Below are 12,166 nucleotides of genomic sequence, written 5' to 3'. Positions count from 1 at the left end.
ATGCTTTATTTACATCCCGGTAATGAACACACACTCGAATTGTTCCTTGTTTTTCATCACGGGAACAATATTTGATACCCAATCGGTAAGAGGTACAAGGTAAATAAAGCCAGCACACAAAAGTTTTTCAACCTCTGTCTTAATGGCAACATCTTTCTTTGGATGTACAGGTCGAAGCCGTTGTCGCATTGGTTTGACATTAGAGTACATTTTGATTTGATGTTCAACAATGCTTGAATCAATGCCTGGAATCTCCTCATAAGACCAGAAAATACATCTCTAAATTCACGAAATAGAGCACGGTAAATATCGGGTTCAAAAGGAGAACAAGATTTGTCGACATGAATGTGTTCTACAACGTTAGGCTTGGTCGAAATGTCTATAGAAATGGTTTCTTCTATGTTAGACAAGTTACGCTCAAAATCTACTGAATCTATTCTAACAGAATTCAAGAAGAAATATTCAATTGAAGGGTGTACTAGTTCATTTGAATAATCTTCCCTGGAATCTGGAAGATGGGAATGATGATGATAATATTCCCATGGTTCTTCTCCTATCATCATTGATTGGATGATTTCCTCATCTGTAAAATATCTACAAGCAAAAGGATCGGAGGAAGTATCGTATTCTAGTGAACGATCTACCCATACAATCGGCGAATGTGGATCTGGAAATGCCGCACAAGCAAGAAAAATTGATTGCTATGCGAGTTCGATGGGACTTAGCGGCATAACCTCAGTAAAACTTTCGTCTTCAATACCATTGGTGATCCTCTTTAAATCAGATGAAATAGAGGATAACATATTACATGTCTCGACTCTCGCAACTTCCGAAATTCCAGATGGTGGAGGAAGTGTGAAAGTACCCATTAGGGAGGGATCTTTGAAAAGACCTACACCAACAGATTGAAGTGAAAGCGGGGGTCCGTTAACAAACGGAATGCTTCCCATAACTTGAGAACTAGAGGCAAAAAATGAGGTTTGGTTGATAACTGTTATTCCACCCTTATGAGGAAATGCAATCATATGAAAGTACGTGGAAATAACAGCAGCCATAGCATAAACCCATGGTTGTCCAAGTAAAATTTTGTAATCAAGGGATCTGTCAACCACCTCAATTTCATCAGTTACCGTTTTTCCCCCTAGTTATACTTTCAAATTATTTAAAATCCCACATGAAGTATAAGTTCTTCAATCAAAAGCCTTTAATGTGGTTAGTGATCTTGACAACGTAGGTGACCCCAATGTTTTCCAGTAGCTCATTGACATAACACAAGTAGAAGCTCCCTCATCTATAATGGTTCGATGAATATTTTTGTTGAGAGCTTTAACCTGAATTAGAAAAGCTAATTATGCTGGTAACTATGGTGTATATCCTGAGTGATTAAAAACCACAAGATTAGAATTTGTTGGATCTACTCCACCTATTGCCGATAGTAAAGCCTATTTCTGGGAGGGGCAATTTTGTAATACCTCAAGCATCGACATAGCAGAAGGAGACTGAGCAAAATCTTCTACTATGTTATAATTTTGATGTAAAAAATTTTCATTTCCCACCCCGGTTTTCAGTTTCACCTTATTTCTCCAAAATAGTTAAATGCCCTTTCCCATATCCATACATTCAACAACTGAAAAATAAATTTTGCTGAAAACACAAATTCTGGAAATTTTACAAAATGCTGGAAAATGCAGAAATATAAAAATCAGCACATATAAACAGCCATTCAACACATTTAAACACAATGATTTTTGGTCAAGGTGACCCTGGAAAAACCCCCTACAACTCTTGGGGAAAACCAGTTCAAGAGCTCTTTCTTATTTATGGAAAATTCCTTTTACAGTGAGAGAAAATATTTAGTAAAAATTAGCAAGCAAATTTTACAACTTATCTCGCTTTTCGTGCCTCACAGCCAACTGGAAACTGCTGAAAAACTGTTGTACGGCCTGCCTCCTCCAAAACTGCAGTATGGGCTGCTGTACGGTCCTATCTGTTGTACATATGCTGTACGGCTGCTGTATAGCCTGTCGTGCTGTACGAACTCCTCTCTGCTGTACGATTGTTGTACGGCCTCCTTCAAAACGTTGTACGGCCTTTACGGCCTCCTCCAAGCTGCTATACGGACTGCTGTAAAATTGCCTTGGAATGTGTGCCAAGTTGCTGCCTCCTTCTCCTCGTTGTCCAGAAATCTCTCTTGCTCTCCTTCTCCCAATCTGCTCATGAAAGAATGAATGACCTTTTCCTCTTTTTCCTCCCTTAATCTAACCCTAAGTGACTTTTGGGTAATCCCTAAATCCAATGGCTGAAATAGATCAAGATCTAGGGCTGAGATTAAATGCTCATTTAAATCTCACTCTCTATTTTTTAATTCACCCCACTTTATTAAAGACCCACTTAGTCATTTATTTCCAAAGTCACTTTTCCTTTCTAATTTTACATTGACTTTATTAAAGTCACTTTAAAACTAGACTTTAGTAACTTTATCACTTAAAGTCACTTTTAAATTAGATTTGACTTTATAAAAATTATAAAGTCACTTTAGGAGAAAAATTAAATTCTTTTTGGACACTTTTCCCTAGGCCAAATATCAAAGCCTTAGGGAACCACCTGTCCTCCGGTACAAAATTTCAACACTCCCTCTTACCGAGGAAGGTGTTCCTCACCACACCCATCTTGTCTCTGAAGTAGTCATGCTTGCCCTGTGGTAAGGCTTTGGTAAGAATATCTGCAACCTACTCATCAGTGGGAATATACTCAAGCTTCACAGCTCCCTTCTGAACACAGTCTCTGATGAAATGATATTTGATCCCGATATGTTTTGACCTATCATGAAATACTGGATTCTCCGTGAGTTTAATGCAACTTTGATTATCACAGTAAATCACAGAAGGTCTCAACGGCTGACTAAATAAGCCAAACAACATCTTGCGAAGCCAAGTGGCCTCACAACTAGCTAGACTGACTGCCATATACTCTGCTTCCGCTGAACTCAATGCTATTGACTGCTGCTTCCGGTTGAACCATGACACTACTGCCGAACCCAACCCAAAACGACACCGTGAAGTGCTCTTCCTATCAGAAGCACAACCTACCCAATCAGAATCAGTATAACCTGCCAATCTCACTCCATCCCCCTGCCTGTAGTCCAGACCATAATCCACTATCCCCTGCAAGTACCGCAAAATGTGTTTTGCAGCCACCCAGGGAACCTTCCTAGGCTCACACATAAACTGACTCATTGTGTTGACTGCAAAACAAATATCTGGTCTAGTTTTGACCAAATACATCAAGGAACCAATCAGCTGCCTGTACAATGTGGGATCCACCAACTCAAAATCCGAAGCATGAAGCTTCTTCCAGTTGGTGATCATCAGTGTCGACATGGGTTTACAATCCTCCATGTGGAATTTGCCAAGGATGTCCACAATATACTTCCCCTGCCCCAGGAAAAAATGCCCCTCCTCCTGCCACACCTCCAAACCCAAAAAGTAATGCATCAAGCCGATGTCCTTCATCTCAAACTCCACCGCAAGATCTCTCTTGCAGTGCTCTATGAGTCTCTCTGCACCTGTAATGACCAAGTCATCCACATACAACACCAGAATGAGAGGCTCCTAACCTATCACAATAAAGTAAAGGTTCGGATCTGCCTCACTCTTTGTGAAGCCCATCCCCTGCAAGTATGTATCTATCCTGGAGTACCAAGCTTTGGGAGCTTGCTTCAGGCCATAAAGGGCCTTCTTTAGTCTGCACACATGGGACTCCTTCTCGTGCACCTCAAAGCCCTGTGGTTGCTCAATGTACACCTGCTCCTGTATGAAGCCATTGAGAAATGTAGTCTTCACATCCATCTGGTGGATCTTCCAACCCATCTCTGCTGCTATCGATATAATGGAGTGGATCGAAGTATATCGAGCCACGGGAGCGAAGGTCTCCTCATAATCAACTCCCTCTACCTGGGAGAACCCTCTATCCACAAACCTCACTTTGAATTTCTCAATGCTGCGATCTGCAGCATGCTTTACCTTGTAAAGCCATCTGGAAGTAACCACGGACTTGCCCTCAGGCCTCGGCACCACCTCCCAAACATCATTCTTCATGATAGAAGAATACTCCTCCTGCATGGCCTCTCTCCAGAGCTGCTGGCTTGCTGCCTCCTCATAGCTAGAAGGCTCAGAGTCAAGGATGCTGGTAGTCATTGCCATATAACTACAAAACCTCTCAGGTGGTCTACTCTCTCTGACCGGCCTCTTAGGCTCAGCAACAGATGTGGCATCTCTCAAGGTGTCCTGAAGCCACTTGGGCTTCCTCTTCCCTGAGTGCACTTCTCCCATAGAATAATGAAACTCCTCCTCCTGATCATCATCAGGAGCCTGAACTCCTGACTGTCTGTCTGTTGTCCTCCTGCCTACACCTAAAACTGTAGAAGCTGAGGTACCATGTGAACTGTCCATCAGTGGACTCCCTAGTGAACTCCTCTGTGAACTGCTCTGCATGCTGCCCGGAGCACCACCCCTTTGGCTCGGCGAGCTACTGCTCACTGACGGACCTGACATCCTCATAGATGTACCTCCAGATCCTCCTGACCCCTACCCACTGGATCCCTGCGACTGACTCAACTGCTGCTGAGGGTCTGGCTGATCCAGATACTCTAACTCTCGTGACCTCCTAAAGGCCCTGTCCTCCTTGAACTTCACATCTCGCCTGACAACAACTTTCCTCTGTGCAGGAATGTAAATCTGAAAGGCCTTTGGGGTCTCACTGTAGCCCACAAAGATACCCTTCTCTGCAGTGGGCTCTAGTTTGGTCCTCTTCTCCTTGGGTATGTAGGAGTATGTAATGCATCCAAAGATACGAAGATGACCAATATCAAGCTTCTTCCCAGAAAAAGCCTCCTCCGGAGTCATGTGCCCCAAGGAACGATGAAAACTCCTGTTCTGCAAATAAATAGTTGTGTTGTAGGCCTATGCCCACAAGAACAATGGCAACCCCTGATCATGTAACATGGCTTTGGCAACTCCTACGATGGATATGTTCTTCCTCTTCGCAACCCCGTTCTGCTGGGGGTTTTAAGGAACAGTGAACTCCCTCCTAATGCCTGCCTCTGCACAATAGTCAACAAACTCTCCAAGGGTGTACTCTCCCCCATTGTCTGACCTCAGGGACTTGATATTTTGACCTGTTTGTGTCTCCACAAGAGCTCTGAACTCCTAAAACCGCTTGAAGACCTCACTCTTGGTCTTCAAGAAATAAATCCAAGTCCTCCTGGAGTGATCATCAATGAATAAAACATAGTACTCATATCCACTCAAGGAAACATGAGACATCCCACTGCTCACATCGGAATGAATCAAATCAAGTATCCCAGTCGCTCTGCTATCACTGCTGGGAAAAGGGGATTTGGCAAACTTGCCCATCGCACATCCTCTGCAAGTATCAAAGTGATCAGTACTGAAATCTGGCACACCTGTAGTGATCTCCCGCAATGTCCTCAAGGCTCCATGATACATATGCCCCATCCTGCGGTGCCAAATCTCACACAGCTCAGAACTGCTAGCTCTGCTGTCGGTACTACTACTCAATGCCAAAAGGGGCTAGAATGCAAACTTGTACACCTTTTAATGGCATACACCTATCACTCTAGCTGAATCAGCTGGAGTGCCCCTAGGATACATCAACACATGTCTTTCCCTGAACAGTACCTCATATCCTCTGTCCTCCAAAGATGATACGGATATGAGGTTCTTCCTCATCCCTGGCACATAAAGAACATCTGACACCTTCAAGGGAGGTTTGGACTCCCTCTTAAATGTTAATGTCCCCACATCGACCGCTCTAACAACTCTGTCATCACCGAGTACTACCTCTATATTAGTGCCACTCTCTGAAAGCTCTGAGAAGTACTCACGGACTCCTGTCATGTGACGTGAAGCCCCACTGTCCACATACCAGATACCCGAAGATGCTCTGCTAATCAAGGTAAAAGCATGGTCCCTCTAAACCTGTGTGGCAGGTGATCCTGCACTAGAGGACTTACACGCAGTGAACACAAACTCTCTGTCAAAACGATCTACAAAGTCCTCAACCTCTGCTGAAGCTGCCATGCTCTGGTTCTCCCCCTTCTTCTTCTTCTCCGGACACACAACTGCATAGTGTCCCATCTTTTGACAATTCCAACACTTCACCTTGGAATAGTCCTTCTGTGTGCTATCCTGTTTACCTTTACCTTTGCCTTTGCCCCCACCATTGCTTGTGGAAGCCTGCTTCTTCCCTTTGCCTTTCTTGCCTCCTGCCACCAGTGCTACATCCTCATCCTGCTCAGCTGGCTTGGCTGCCCCAAGCTGGCCTTTCCTGATCTCTGTCTGAATGCAATCATCCCAAAACCTCTCCCATGTGGGAAGGGTCTCACGTGCACAAACCCCATCAGCAAAGTTCATCCATGAACGGGGGAGGCCATTCACTGCTATCCACACCAACTCAGTGGATGGAATGACCTCTCCAACTGCTGCCATCTCATCTCTCACATTAGTAATCTTTGTGAGATATCCAGCTGCACTATCATTTCCCATCTTAATGGTCTTCAGCTTCTCCTTCAGGACCATTTTCCGGTTCTCATTGGTACTCTGGTAGAGATTGGACAATGTTATCCACATCTCATGGGCATTTCTCTTTCCTCTCACATGAGGAATGCAATGGTCTTTGACTCCATCTAGAATCAGTCTCTTACCCTTGTTATTGTTTTTATTATAATCAGCCAACTAAGTAGCATCAGTAGGCACAACAACAGGGTTCTGTGTAGTATGCACCATGATGTCTCAGACTTCTGCCTCCTCAAAGATGCTCTGCATTCTCTCCTTCCAAACGTTGTAACCTATCTTCCAACCTCAATCCCAATGACATCCTGCTGTCCTAAAACTGAAAAATAGCACTGCTGTAGTAAAGATAAAACTGTTGTTTGTGAAAAATCAGCTTGCTGGAATTTTCTGAGTGAAAAATCAGCAGGCTGTAATTTTCCTCCTTGCTGTTCCAAACTGCACTTCAGCACTCAAGCTCTGATACCATGTAAAAAAATTTCATTTCCCACCCCGATTTCCAGTTTCACCTTATTTCTCCAAAATAGTTAAATGCCCTTTCCCATATCCATACATTCAACAACTAAAAAATAAATTTTGCTGAAAACACAAATTCTGGAAATTTTACAGAATGTTGGAAAATGCAGAAATATAAAAATTAGCACATATAAACAACCATTCAACACATTTAAACACAATGATTTTTGGTCAAGGTGACCCTGGAAAAACCCCCTACAACTCTTGGGGAAAACCAGTTCGAGAGCTCTTTCTTATTTCTGGAAAATGCCTTTTACAGTGAGAGAAAATGTTGAGTAAAAATCAGCAAGCAAATTTTACAACTTATCTCGCTTTCCGTGCCTCACAGCCAATTGGAAACTGCTGAAAAACTGTTGTATGACCTGCCTCCTCCAAAACTGCAGTACGGGCTACTGTACAGCCTGTTGTATGGCCTGTTGTTACGGCCCTCTCTGTTGTACGTACGTTGTACGGCTACTGTACGACCTACTGTGCGGCTGCTGTACAGCCTCCTCTCTGCTGTACGACTTCTGTACGACCTCCTTCAAAACGTTGTACGGACTGTACGGCCTCCTCCAAGCTGTTGTACGGACTGCTGTAAAACTGCCTTGGAATATGTGCCAAGCTTCTACCTCCTTCTCCTCGCTGTCCAAAAATCTCTCTTGCTCTCTTGCTCTCCTTCTCCCAATCTTCTCATGAAAGAATGAATGACCTTTTCTTCTTTTTCCTCCCTTAATCTAACCCTAAGTGACTTTTGGGTAATTCCTAAATCCAATGGCTGAAATAGATTGAGATCTAGGGCTGAGATTAAATGCTCATTTAAATCTCACTTTCTATTTTTTAATTCTCCCCACTTTAATAAAGACCCACTTAGTCATTTATTTCCAAAGTCACTTTTCCTTTCTAATTTTACATTGACTTTATTAAAGTCACTTTAAAACTAAACTTTAGTAACTTTATCACTTAAAGTCACTTTTAAATTAGATTTGACTTTATAAAAATTATAAAGTCACTTTAGGAGAAAAATTAAATTCTTTTTGGACACTTTTCCCTAGGCCAAAGATCAAAGCCTTAGGGAACCACCTGTCCTCCGGTACCAAATTTCAACATTTGAGCAGCTCGAGCTCAAGGGTTAAACATTGATTTATGCATAACTCCCTTAGGTGGCTTTATTGTTAACTCTGGTGAAATGGGCGGTGGAATATTTTCGATGCGGTCGAAGTCGAAGAGCCAAGTTGATGAATGGCCTGATTATTTGACAACAATGGTGGATTACCATAATCTTTACTACGTGTTTGAACCAAAATCTCATCTTTTGGTTTTGCAATGGATAACATTAATACCTGGGATGTGGAAGCATTTTCAGTTGCAACCATATTGGTATTCGGGTTCGAAAACAGATCTGTCAACACTGCGGATGCGGTAGAAGTTTTTTACAGCTTAGAAACTTCCGAGTGGTGAGGACAATCTCCTGTAAAATGCTCGTCATTACATATCATACATGGATACCGCAATTTATTTCTTGGATTAGAGGAATCATATTATTTCTATTGAGGAGGGTTTTTAGTTTTCTTTTTATTTTTCCCTTTCTTCTTGCTTCCTGGTTGCTTTTGATTCTTACCTCGGAAGCAGGAACCTCAGATGCATTTATGTGGCAAGTGATTGTCTACTTGCCATTTGCATGCTCAAGGAAGATCACACCATCTCCAGCATGAGAGTCCTAGAATTTTGGCGTGGAGCATGTGGAATTTTGTCATAGAGCGTGCCGAATTGTGTGTAAATTAAATCCAAGTATTGGGCACAAGCAATCACTTGCTCTTCTGTAACGACTCCACCTTTAGCCACATCCTCAGTGATAGATGGAAATAAGGACTTAATGAACTGCTCAGCTAAAAGTTGATCAGGAACATAGGTTTTAGCCATTCGACGACGACGACGCCACTCACGAATATGATCTGATATGTGAGTAGAAGTCGTTTGTTTAAAATTGGTCAAAAGTTCTGTTCCAGTTTCATATCTAATCGGTAACTGGAAGTGGGTCAAGAAGGTAGTGGCTAAATGGATGAAATTATTAAAATAAGCTCTCTGTAATTCAATATACCACTTAGCAGTCGAACCAGTGAGCATTCTTTGGAAAAGACACAGTCTTACCGAATCATCATTCAAGGAGTTCGAAGAACACCATAAATGATAAGTCATAACGTGACTTGACGGTTCTTCTCCAGGATTTCCATTAAACTTTGGAATATCGGAAGGAAAATTATGAGGAATTACTGGCCACCATGGTGCATATAAAATTGGATCATTGGTAAGTTGGTTTAAATTTGGTAATTCTAGAGTTGCCAAAAATGGCAACTGCCGATTCAAATCAGGTTGAGCGTATCTGGGATAAGATGGAATTTCCTATGCCATAGGCCTTTACATACCGCCATAAGGCGGATATCCTTGATAGGGCGGTGGGACATATCCGGTATATGGATTAAAACTAGGTTGACCTTGCATTTGTCCGTAACCGGGTTGGGCTTGATACACAGGACCCTGATACGCTTGATATTGTCCTTGCCCAGGTTGAGCTTGAAAAGCAGGCCCATACTGAGGTTGGACATTCTGAAAAGGAGGCTGTGGATACTATGGCTGCCAAGGTTGTTGGGGTATCGGTTGTGAAGTTTGATATTGCCCCCCAACGCCAATTTGACCAGGCTGAGAATAAACTAAACCTGTAGCAACTTGAGTCACTCCAGATAATGGCACACTAACCTAAGGTAATTGTACCCCAAAAACAAGCAGTTGTTGCATAACAACCTGAGAAGTTTGGGTTTGCTGACTCGAAACTTGTGGTTGCGAGGTAGCGGAACTAACTTGCACAGGTTGAGATACAACAGGTTGAGCTTGTATCTGTGGTTCTATAGTTACGACATGTTGGGTCGATATAACCGGCTCAGTTTGCATAGGTTGTGTTGGATACACAAGCCTTGGTTGTGGTGGCATAGTTGGCTGCCACTGGCAGACTCTCATTTTAGGTTGACTTGAATACGGTAGAACATAACCATAAGGTTGTTCTCCTTGATAGGGAAGATGTGGTGAATAGGCATATTGCTGACCATATGGTAGCAATCCAGTGTTAAGAGGATATACGGGTCTTTGTTCACCGAATTTCCTAGTTTGATACTGGTAAGCACAATCAAACTGTTGTCCTTGATAAGAAGAACAGGTAAAATTCCTGATGACCACGGAAAAGAAGAAATCCCTGAGTGGATTCCAGACATAGACTGGTAACCAGCCGGGACGGACAGCTGTCCATATAAATGTGACTCATGTGTGGTAGTAAACATCGAAGAAGTAGTAACAAAGGATTCTTCCGCAACTGCATCAGATGAAGTAGTTTGGGATGTTTGCGGTTGTTCTGCCATGGTTAACTGACCCAAAAGTTGACCTAATGAATCAAGTGGGATCTCAGAGGCAGTAGCAGAATGAGGAAGAGATTGAGAATAAAGATACAAACCAGGTCCAAAATGATGTGGAGTCCCGGGGGTAGAATCTTCCTCAGCTTCTTCCTCTACAACAATTAATCCAGGTGGAAGGATTTCACCGTCAAGTCTGAAAAATACTTCTGGTGTTAAAGATGGAGTTTCAGGAACTATAGATGACTGAGGTATTTCAATAACAACTTCAGAATGTTCAAGGTCAAAGTCCAGATGTTCTGGTAAAAGAAATTCAGTTTAAAGGGAATGTTCGTGAGCAACTTCAGGTTCAAGAATGTCTTCAATTTCAACTGCTATAGGTTCTGGATCAAATTCCAATTGAACTGGTTCAAGTTCTGAAGTAATTTCTAGTTGATTAACTTCAAGTTGTGGATCAACTTCAGTTACTTGTTGACTTGTTTCCGTTATAGTAGCCTCAGGTAGTTGAGTAACTTCTTCTTGTGTAACAAATGTACCAAAAATAATTGGAGTAACTTGAGGCTCATTACTAGCCGTCAGGGAAAATTTTAAGAACCCCCCTAAATTTACATGTATAATAAATGGGCAAATCTCCATGGTATATAGGAAAAATGGAAGGCGATTTTATCAATAATATGATATGTATATATAATTTTTTGGCGAATCTCTCACCAAGCATGGCGAATATTTTACTCAATTATAAAATCTTGTGTTTATTGAATACATAAATGAAATCATTGCATTTCTTTAAAATATCTTTTGAAATCAAAATTACCGAAATTACATATTGATAACCTAGTGGGTGTAGGCTAAAATTCACCATGCCATTCACAGAAAGCATGAGAAAAAACCTAATACTATATATAAAACCAAGAAAAATTCAAATTCATCACTTCTAGGGACCTCATAACCACCCTGCCAATACACAAGTATGTTCCTCTTTGCAATTAGAAAAATTACCCAAATTACAATCTGTTTACTCCAGCATATGTTGGCAACTTATAGAAGGATGACTAGTGCAATCAATCCATTCCTTTTAGCCCTGGATTTGTTTCAGTTTAAAACAGAAGTATACAAATATACTAGTCCAATGTCTATGCTTTAACCATTCACCTTAGGATGTTTATACAATATAATTTCCTAAGTCTATTTAATATCTTCATTATCATAAAAACCAACCTATATCCATCTTAACTCCACATCTACCACTCTTAGGGGGATGAAATCTATTTATCCCTCTGAGCACTTGGTAGACCCAGAATTAAGATGGATCTAAGATGATAGAATTTCCCCTTTAAATAGTCTATGCTTACATAAATACCATGGTATTATGATGGGTCAATACCATGAGTTATCATAAACCTGGAGCTTAAAAAGTACTATTAGTAATTTATAAAAATTAATAAAATTAATAGTTGATTTTTATTTTATTTTTTATTTTAACCAAGCTAAAATGTTTAGCATACATTAAATTACAACATCCATTTTTACTCTTGATCGGATCAAATATTTTTTCACTCTATGCTAGAGTGCATATCACGATATTTGATACCTCTCGGGGGTTAGTAGATCCAGAGTAAAGATGGATCTATGCTGGTTTAATTCCCCCATTTAAATAGGCCACATTCCAGGTGAATACCA

This window comes from Pinus tabuliformis, chromosome 8 (assembly GCF_031772625.1).
Source record: "Pinus tabuliformis cultivar Carrire ecotype Pingquan chromosome 8, CPIR1, whole genome shotgun sequence".
NCBI lineage: Eukaryota > Viridiplantae > Streptophyta > Pinopsida > Pinales > Pinaceae > Pinus > Pinus tabuliformis.
This window is presented reverse-complemented; position numbering follows the sequence as displayed.